Raw genomic sequence first — 10,326 nt, 5'->3', positions numbered from 1 at the left:
AACACTTTTTCTGTGAAAGGAAAACACTCCTGATTCATAATAACTAAGTTACAAGCAAATCTTTGGAAGCCCGCCCATCTGTAAGCAGGGTTCTACCTGTGTTAAATCACCTTCGGATGCAGCCGTTCTGTGCCAACCTGGTGGGCTAATGACACATTTGTGGATCTCAGCGTGTCTGTAATATCACAAACACAGGTGTGGTCTCCTGCCTTTCTCTGCAGAGGAAGGAAGAGGTGAATGGAAAAAGCGTGGCAACTTACTTGGCTCTCTTATCCTGCAGTAGGTGAGCCCTCTGCATGGGATCTTTGAGGGCTGAGAGCGCTCTTCTGTTAAAGGAACGTCTGCAAAAGACAAGACAAATACATTTGAACAGTCCCAAGGGGAGGCAATTTCAGAGTAGACGCCTATTTCTCCACCAGAAGCAAAGCAGATCCCAGATCCTAAAATCAGGCTTGAGGAAGCAAGAGGAAGCATCCAGGAACCCCAAAGCAGGCAGTGGATTACCCATTGGCTCTGGGTAAAGCCAAGAGGGTTTAGAGAGGGATTTGCACTGTTTTGAGAAGCTTGCAGCTTCCTGATTCAACTCCTCTCCAAGGAAAGAGGCTCAGTAGACCAACCAAGCCACTTTTTCTCTCTTAAGGGATGAAGACCAAAGATGCAACTTGCCCAGCTGTCTGTTATGAACTAAATTGCATCCCCGCAAAATTCATATGTTGAAGTCCTAACACCTTGTACCTCAGAATTTGACTGTATTTGGAGACAGGGTCTTTACAGAGGTAATTAATGTGACACAATGTCATGAGAGTGAGCCCTAATCCATTATGAGGGGCATTTATAAAAGGAGGAGATTAGGACACAGACAAGAATGCACGGAGAAAAGACCATGTGATGACTGAGGGAGGGTGTGGCCATCTACAAGTCAAGGAGAGAGATATCAGAAGAAACAATCCTCACAACGCCTTGATTTTGGAGTCTAGCCTCCAGAGCAGTAAGAAAACAAACGGTCATCCAGGATGTGGTCATCTGTTATGGCAGCCCTCGAAAACCAACACACAGTAGAACAACACCAGAGGCAAATCAGAAAGAAAATGAGATGCAGACTCCAGCAGCCTGGTCTCCCAGTCAGGACACAAGCCAGACCTGGACGGAAGTGGTCACAGCACTTCTAGCTCCAAAATAGCCACTGGGCGGAGGCTCCTAGTTCCTCCTCCCTCCAACCCCATGCAGCCTGCTCTGTCCCCGTCTTCTCAGGCTCACTCAGTGCAGTGTCTGCCTGCATCCCTCTATCAGGGGCCTTCCTCTGCCCACAGAGGGAGTTATATACAAGCCCGAGGAATGAGGAAGAGAAGACAAAAGCAAGATGGAGCCTCACTGTCTGATTTTCCCAGACGTTCCCAGGAGGACCTGGTTATGCAGGGCGGTCTGGATTTTTAGTGCATACACCATTAGATGCCTCTTTCTTACTCTGCTTAGCACATCAGGTCTGTAGGTTCTGGCTCTTAAGGGCCATGTAGAGTCCAACTAAAAAGGGCAGGTGTTTGTTTTCCAACCCAATTTCCTTCTAGTGGCGGAAACACCAGCAGCCCTTTCCCTTCCCTTCCTTGCCCACTGACCTCCACTCTCTTCCCTGTTGTAGACAATGGTGTGTCTTCTATGAAATGCATTTCTCCACCAGTCATAGCACCCATTCTGAGACAATCACAAGCTCAGAAAACCCTAACTAAAGTAGGTGCTGTTTTTTGAATGCCTACCATGTGGCCAGCACTGTACTAATCACTTTACTCACCATATTTCCAGTCCTCACAGCCACCCTTGCAGGTGGGAATGACCCTCCCTTCCTAAAGATGAGAAAACCTGAACTGGGGGTGGTGGCTCGCACCTGTAATCCCAGGGACTCAGGATGCTGAAGCAGGAGGATCGCTTGAGCCCAAAAGTTTGACGCTGCAGTGAGCTATGATCCCACCACTGCACTTTAGCGTAGGTGACCAAGTGAGACCCTATCTCTAAAAATAAATAAATAAAAATAAAAATAAAAGATGAGAAAACCAAGGCTCAGGAGAAGTAACTTGTCCAGGGTCAGGCAGCTGGCTGTAGGTAGAGCTAGGATAGAAAGCGAGCTTTGGCTGACATATTTGCTTTGAACTTTTCACTCTGCAACTCTGAAGAAAAAAAGTACGTTTACACTGTGAAAGTCTATACAATGAAAATTGGATTTTCTCCAATTCTTATTGATAATGGGAGACATTAAAGAGAAAGAGAGAGGGGCCAGACACAGTTGCTCATGTCTATAATCCCAGCACTTTGGGAGGCCAAGGTGGGCAGATCACTTGAGCCCAGAAGTTTGAGACTAGCCTGGGCAACATGTAAAACCCCATCTCTATTTAAAAAATATATACAAAAATTAGCTGGACATGGTGGCAGGAACCTGTAGTCCCAGCTACTCGGGAGGATTATTTGAGCCCAGGAGGTGATGGCTGCAGTGAGACAAGATCACACCACTGCACTCCAGCCTAGGTGAGAGAGCGAGACTCTGAAAAAGAGAGAGAAAGAGAGAGAAAGAGAGAGGAGAGAGAAATCTTCAACAAGCACAGAAATGCCATGACTTCTAAAACTAAGATCTGATCTGTAACTTAAAAACCTTCTGTCTGTTTTGCCTGCAGAGAAAGCTAAATTCCTGTGGCGAATGAAGCTGCTTTCCAATGCTTGCTGTAATAGCCCTCTGGCATCTTTCTTTCATAACATCTAGCACAATTTGAAGTTACATATTGGGTGATTGTTTGATTAATGTTTGTCTTTCTGAAATTCTGAGGTAGCATCATCATATAACTTACAGTGTAAATGGGAACACTTTTGAAAGTAAAAGGAGATGTTATTAATAATTATTCCAGGACAAGAAGGAGACTGGAACATGTGGTCATCCTATGGGTGAAGCAGAGACCAACCCTGGTTTACTTGACATTGTAGTCCCAGTGCCAGATTCCATACTTAGCACATAGTAGATGCTCAATAAATAAACATGATGATTGATTTAACAATGTCTTTGAAATATTTTTCACTATTTTATCCCACCATATCTTTCAGGTTCTACTTACTGCAGCTTCTAACATATCCCAATCCTAGACATTCAGGGGTCCCCGTTTAGCCATTTTGAACATAACATATATTGTCACAGCCTCAAGCTTTTATGAAACTGTCGCCTCTGCTCACAATGCGCTCCCCTCACTCTCCACCCATCCTTAAAAGTATTCTCCACTCAGATACCACCTCTTCTCTGAAATCTTCCTCCCATTTCCCAAAACACGTGTACACTAATAATAACAAACATCTCTAATAACAAACATGCCACTCCATTGTAGATATGTATGTTCCTTGTCCACCAGTAGACTGTGAGTTCCTCCAGGTTAGAGGACAAGTTTCACCCATCTCCCCAGGGCACATCCTAGGGCATGCACAGAGTAGACATGAGATAAATGCTTGTTGAAAGAATCAGATGAGGTTGGGAGTCCCCTTAAGTATCAACAGTCAAGAAAGATGAAAAAGGAGTGAACTTGGGTTCTGAAATAATCATGTCTATGGTGTTATGGCTACACAGCTACTCGCCTCCTTACACTGCATGGTGCTGGGCACATAGCAATCACATTATCAATCAATGTTATTATTATTAGCATTATCAGTCATTAATTTTCATGTACCCCTTCACTCTTGTCTTTCTGGACTTGTGGAACTCTAATGCCAAGTTTCTGCTATCTCCTCAACCTCAGTTCCTCATCAGCATTTTTTTCTATTGGAACTGACCTTCTCTCCTGCTTTTTGTCAGCTGAGATGTATTAGAGAGTCTTTCGTTGACAGGCAAGTCCTCCTGGCACTTCATCACACCATATTCTTCAAAGTGCCTCTGACGCTATGGCTGTTGCTGGACTCCTTGGATCCTCCATCTTCCCCTTTTGCCAGGCTGTTTATATTCTTTAAAGACCTTTCACGTAATGCCTGTGCTAATATTTACATCCTTGCTTAACTAGGCTGGCCTCTGCTGCCCTGGGCATTTCTTGACTCAAGCAGGATGGAATTACAATCTTTCCAAGCTACTCAGTAGCTATTTCCCATTCATAGAACCACAGCATGCTAAGAGCTGGAAGTTGCTGAGTGTGCAGCCTACCTGGCGGTTAGGATATGACCAATGAAAGATGCGCTGGGTTTAGCCTAGTTGCACATAATACACAGTCTTTGGAAACTGATAGTCCTGTGTTTGGAGCAAAGCTCATCCACTCATCAGCTATGTGACCAGTAAATGATTTCATCTCTCCAGAGTCTTATTTCCCATATGTATAAAAAAGAAATCCTTTTTTAATTGCTTCATGTAGATAATTACATGACAGTATTGTTATGAGGATTAAATGTGATAATGTATGCAAAAAGAAAGGCACATAATAATTGCTCAGTAAATGATATCTATTATTACAAAAAAATCAAAAACATATTGCACACTTACTATATATAAAGGTGTGTAGAGTGCTAAACTCTGGAATTGGAGTAAGGAAGATAAAAAGAGGAAGATATAATCCCTGTCCTCCTCAAGTCCAAAATCGGAACTCAAAGCAAACTGTGATTAAGAGCTATAAGAGATACAGACAACTGGAAGCAAAAGGAGAAGATTCTGGAAGGGACAGAGTTGAGATCTTGGCTAGGCCTGAAAGATTGACAAGAGCCTTGGTTCACAACTATGATGAGAGAAAACTTTGCAGAAGCAATGATTCGTGCAAAATCTCAGAGGAAGGCTGTAGAATAACAAAAGCAATAGCTAATACTCAAATGAGGCACTTCTTATAACGCAGGCACTGAGCAAAATGCTTTATATCATCTCATCTAATCCTCTCAACAAGTATGCGGGATGAGGTAGGTGCTAATATTATTCCCATTCTGCAAATGACTCTGAGGCTGAGAAAGGTGAAGTGGTTTGCTCAGGATTGCAGGGCTAGTAAGTGGCAGAGCAGGATTTGAACTCAGGTCTGCATGACCCTGAAGCCAAAGCTCTAATTCCACAACTGTGTGTGACAGGTGGGCATGTGTGAGAATTGTGGGAAGATCAGGGTGGCTGGAGTATAGGTAGGGTATGTACACATGTGTATACGCGTATGTGTGTGTATGTATGCACACATGCACAAGTTGGGGGTATGGTACAGAGGAAATTTGAAAGAGAGGGCTTCTAGAAGAGAGGTAGGGAAACTACTGGAGAAGATTCTGGAATCCAGGCTGAGGGCCTTACGCTGTTCTGGAGGCTGACTTCAGTTCTCCTCACTGCACTCTCAACCCCATTAGGCCCCAAGGGTTATTAATAATGGCAATGATCGTGCTAATAATGATAGTGTTAACAACCCCTGGAGGGAGCGTGGTGAGGCCGGGCCTGCAATGAACTCCTGCCAGAAAGAAAAGGCCTCCAACTCCCATTTTCTGGGCTCCAGGGCCAGGCCTAGGCCTCCAAATTGACTTTGACTTCACAGGAGAGCTCAGCAAATTCTGCAAAAGCAAAATACCTGCAGGAATATCTCTCCTTCTCTAGAGTTTTGGCAAACTTATTATCCCAATCAATATCTGAGTAATTACAATCCCTTGTGATCAAAGGGGTGTGTATTTCCCTTTCTTTGGCCTCCTTACAGGGCTCTCTTATCTGGAAAAAGATTTCTTAATCTACTTTCCCTAAATGCCCTGAAGGTCTGCGTGCCACTGCAGCCCCAGAATTCCCTGATTGCTTTTATTGTCCTTAACTGCTACCTGGCCCGGCTTGCTGGCAGCCCTGGCAGGAATCAGCCTTTTAGCTGGGGCCTCCCACTGAGCCCTCAAGGGAAAAACAAGGAGGTGGGAGCCAGGACTCTTGGGAACCCAGAAGAACCCAGGAGAGCCCCACATCCCGCTCCATCTAAGAGGAAGCAGGGAAGGCTGAAGGCTGGGAGTGAGGTCAGCCCACTCTTGCCCCTCTTATGAGTTACACTCACCACTCCTGCCAATCTTTCACCCTCTCACAAGGCCCCATCTCTGGCTGAGGCGGGAGAAAGGGGCGGTTGGAGAATTAGAAGGAAGTGGGTTGAAAGTTTTCCTTTAGGTCCTTGACAAGGACCCACAAGGTGAAAGAAATTTTTGTTCAGTTATCCCAGCCATCCTTCTACTCCATGAACGCCTCATCCATGCACCCTCCAGACAAAAGACCATCTATTAAGCTTGCAGGGCCCGGCCCCCAAGGCATGAAGATCAGCTCCCTAGCTCAGCCTCCCTGTGCCTCCTAAGTAACAACTGTGTTCTTATGTGGGTCAGGGTGGGTCTCCGTGGAGGGGGAGCTACGATGCAGAAACATGAAGAGGTGCTGCCACATGGCCAACTGCCTGCTTACTGGGAGCTCATACTGAGCATACTTACTGAGCATACTCAGTCTGGCCTGATGTATGATTTCAAGACCAGATCCTTTCTGACTCAATGATTTAAGAGGTTTCTGCACACCAGAGACCTAATTACCCCAAAGATTTCAGTTCTGTCTTCTCAGCTTTGCTTCCGAAGAGGCCCCTCCAAGAACACCACTAGGTTGGAGCCATTACTGTGCTGACCACTTGCAGGGCCACTTACTGTATTTTTATGAGGGGCGTACTGTGCTGTATGATACATTTCCCAGCAAAGACTCTGGAGAGGGGCTCTCAGTGACACAGCTGCTACTGGGGGGAGGGGGAAAATAATGATGGACTCGTGTAAACACACGTCTTCACACGAAGAGGGAGGTGTGGACCCAAGTGAACACAGACAACTGTCGCCAGGCCATGCACACTTAGACACAGATAGAGGAACCAAGCGCATCATGGTAAGCATTCCAGAGGCCATAGGCCAGCCCCCTGCCTCCAAGCAGATTTGTTCCAATTTCCCCCAGATAGCATGGATCTCTACAACTCTGGGGCAGGCAATCTTACCGTTCCAATGGTAGGCTTTTCCAGTGTTTAACAGCCCTCCTCCCATGGAGTAGTTTCCTTCTAGAATTAGGATTGTTCACACTGGTGGGGAACTTGGAGATCCTATAGACAAAACCTCTCATTTTAGAAATGGCAAGATCCAAGGGTCTCCATTCTCAGAGCAATCACTACACCCTGTAGGACAGACACTCGGCTTGGGGGCTTGGCAGGCCAATCAAACACCCTGCAAACTCCTTCAGCTCAGCTCAGAGCCAAGGGGGTAGCCCTCTCATCAGGTGTAGGTCCTAGTTAGGCTCATCAATGTTGGTAAGACAATGACAACCCTACTCCAATGTTGATGGATTTCAACTGTTTGTGTGTTTGTAAGGCATATGGGTCCATCTTTAATTGGCAACCCAATAGCTGCACTTCAGGTACTTGGCAGGGAATATACTCTCGAACTCATTGCCGTGAAGTGTCCATCAAAAACTCAGCTGAGAGAGACCAACTATATGAAACATTGCCTGAAGGGGATGCAGTACATTCATCCCTCTAGAAATATTAACAAGGGCCCCAGGGTTTAACCAGGTCAGCAGAGAGCTGTCTATCGGACCATATTCCTCTGGTCCCCTGTGGAGCTGCTTTTCTGAGCTGAATTTTGGCCTGTGTTGAAGGATGATGCTACAGGGAGCAGCCTCAAGGAATGAGGAGCCAGTCTACTGTGAGGGTGGTGAGGATGCTGTTCATCACGTAACACAGAGCTCTTAGGAAGGACTCAAGGAAAAGCTCTTTCTGGTTCAGCATCAGGAAAAGTTGGGCTCCTTCTGAACATTCTTTTTTCTTTCCTTCCTTCCTTTTTTCCTTCCTTTCTTCCTTCCTTCCTTCCTTCCTTCCCTCTCTCCCTCCTTCCTTCCCTCCTTCTCCCCCTCCTCCTCCTCCTCTTCCTCTACCTCCTTCCTCTTCTTTTCTCTCTCTCTCTTCCCTCTTCCTTTCTTTCCTTCTTTTTCTCTCATATCACAGGCATTGTAAATTGTGAGACTGACTGGACTACCTTGTTCATATTGGCTGCCAGAAACTTTAGATTCTGAATCACAGCCTGCCAGTAGTAGGTGTTTAGGGGCTTCAAGTTCTGCATCCCTGGATTGGCCTCATTCGTGATCCCCTGTGACATTCCTTCGTTTGTTCTTCTGTTTTCCTTTCCCATTTCCTTCTAATATGTGTTATGGCACTGTGTTTCACATATCTGTGTAAGCCACCGTAATGCCACTTTGGCACAAGGCAGGTATAAGTAAGTACATTAATGAATTAATTAATGCAGCTCAAACTGTGCTGCACACAGAGATTATATTTACAAAGAAGTCCATTTACCAAGTTGGTACTGGAAGGCCTCCCAGACAATGTGGACCTTAAGCGAAGAGTCTTGAAAGATGTGTGAGATATAGAGAAACAGAAACAAGTGGAGAAATCATTCTGATCTGCATCCTGCCCCTTTCCATGTAAACAAAGCCTGCATCTTCTCACTCTTCTCTCAATACCAGTGGAGTCCATCTCCGGTAACTTCTAATCCAATTTAACATCTCTTTGTGAATCTGAAGGCACAGACAAAGAAAATAAGAATCATAAAATCACAGAAGGTTAGCACCTGGAAGAATCTGAGAAATCCTCTCAGCTGAGCCTTTATTTTAACAAGGGAGAAATGAAGTCCTAGACAAGACAAGTTCGACTTTCTGGATGATTTAGAGCAAGTTCTGGGTTGAGAACCCAGTATCCCTATCTCCCTGAAAGTCTGTGGTCTTTGCTGTATTCCATGAATCTAAATCATTTTATTTCCTTTTAGGAAGCTTGAGCTTTATGCTTATGTTAGCATGTATTGATCATCTATAAACTGGAGGAGCGGTGGGTAGGACTTCCACTGATACAGTTTCATCCTTTCAGGGGGACATTAGGGGATTTATGACTTTGGGCACATTTCTTAACCTCACTGAGCCTTTACTTCCTCATCTGTAAAATGAACATGATAAGAACATTTCCCTCAGGTTATTGTTAGTATTGGATGAGAAAATGCGCAAGAAGAGCCTGACAGATAGAAAACACTGATAAAGGTTAGTTGTGGTGGTGGTGGAGATGATGGCAGTGATGGTGGTTACTAGTTCCCCCATTTCGCAGAAAGGAGCAGCAGCTTGAGGGCACGTAGTAATTTAGCCAAGGAAGCATGACAGGATCCCTGCTGTGTCTGCCCCAGAGCAGCACCTTCATGTTTAGATTGCTTGGAGTGTGAGAGAGCTTAGGCGCTTGGATTTCCAATTTCCCATTCTCTCCATCCTATCTCCACCCTATCTCTGGTCTCTTCCTGATCCCACAGCTTGCCTCTGCCCACTGACTAACTACCTCTCCATAGATACCATACGCCTAAATACCAATACCAAAATACCTAAATCCAGATTGACACTTGAGATAATAATCAAGGAAGGTTGCACCATCTTTTGGGGACTCTTCTATCTGGGACAATTTGTGTGAGATCCTGACCAGTGGCAAAGGAATAGGGACAAAGAAATTTTCCAGGGACCTTTTCAAGCTAAAGACTCTAATAATTCTATTTTCTTCTGGCCCAAGCTTAGGCATCTAAGTCTTGTTTGGGTACTGTTTTAGTGCACTTTGTGTTGCTCTAACAGAATATCTGAGCCTGGGCAGTTTATAAAGAAAATAGATTTATTGGCTCACAATTCTGGTGGCTTAAGAAGTTCAAGACTTGGCATCTGCATCTGGTAAGGGCATCGGGTTACTTCAACTCCCTGCAGAAAGTGGAAGAGAAGCCAGCATGTACAAAGAGATCACATGGTTAGAGAACTCACTCACCCCACCACACACACACCCGACCATGGCATTATTCATGAGGGATCCGCCCCCAAGACCCAAACACCTACCACCAGTTCCCACCTCCAACAATGGAGATCAAATTTCAACATGAGGTATGGAAGAGACAAATATCCAAACCATAGCAGGTGTCTTGGGTAGAAATGTTAACATCTGGAGCCCTTGCTGAATCTATACTTCAAGGTCTGCACAAAAAGCAACTTTCAGCTCTTGGCATGCTTTGATGCTATGAGTAGGAAATAGCTACTGAGTAGCCTGGAAAGATTGCAACTCCATCCTACCTGAGTCAAAGAAATGCCTAGGGCAGCAGAAGACAGCTAGTTAGGCAGGAATGTAAATTTTAGCATAGGCATTACATAAAACGTCTTTAAAAAATATGAACAGCATGGCCAAGAGGAAGATGGAGGATCCAAGAAGCCCAACAGCAGCTGTGACATCAGAGGTCTCTACCCTTACCTCACACCATATACACAATACAACCCAAAATGAAACATAGTCCTGAACATAAAACCTAAAACTATAAAAC

At 45.0% G+C, this 10,326-nt stretch overlaps 1 long non-coding RNA gene across 1 annotated transcript; it reads left to right on the top strand.

The window, feature by feature from the left end:
- Positions 1 to 219: 219 nt before the first annotated feature.
- On the top strand, positions 220 to 3,032 carry LOC106993491 (uncharacterized). Its single transcript, XR_001439731.3, has 2 exons — positions 220 to 1,433; positions 1,798 to 3,032. It is a non-coding gene; the product is annotated as an uncharacterized LOC106993491 (long non-coding RNA).
- Positions 3,033 to 10,326: the final 7,294 nt, after the last annotated feature.

The sequence above is a fragment of the Macaca mulatta genome, chromosome 14, assembly GCF_049350105.2.
Source record: "Macaca mulatta isolate MMU2019108-1 chromosome 14, T2T-MMU8v2.0, whole genome shotgun sequence".
NCBI lineage: Eukaryota > Metazoa > Chordata > Mammalia > Primates > Cercopithecidae > Macaca > Macaca mulatta.
This window is presented reverse-complemented; position numbering and strand designations above follow the sequence as displayed.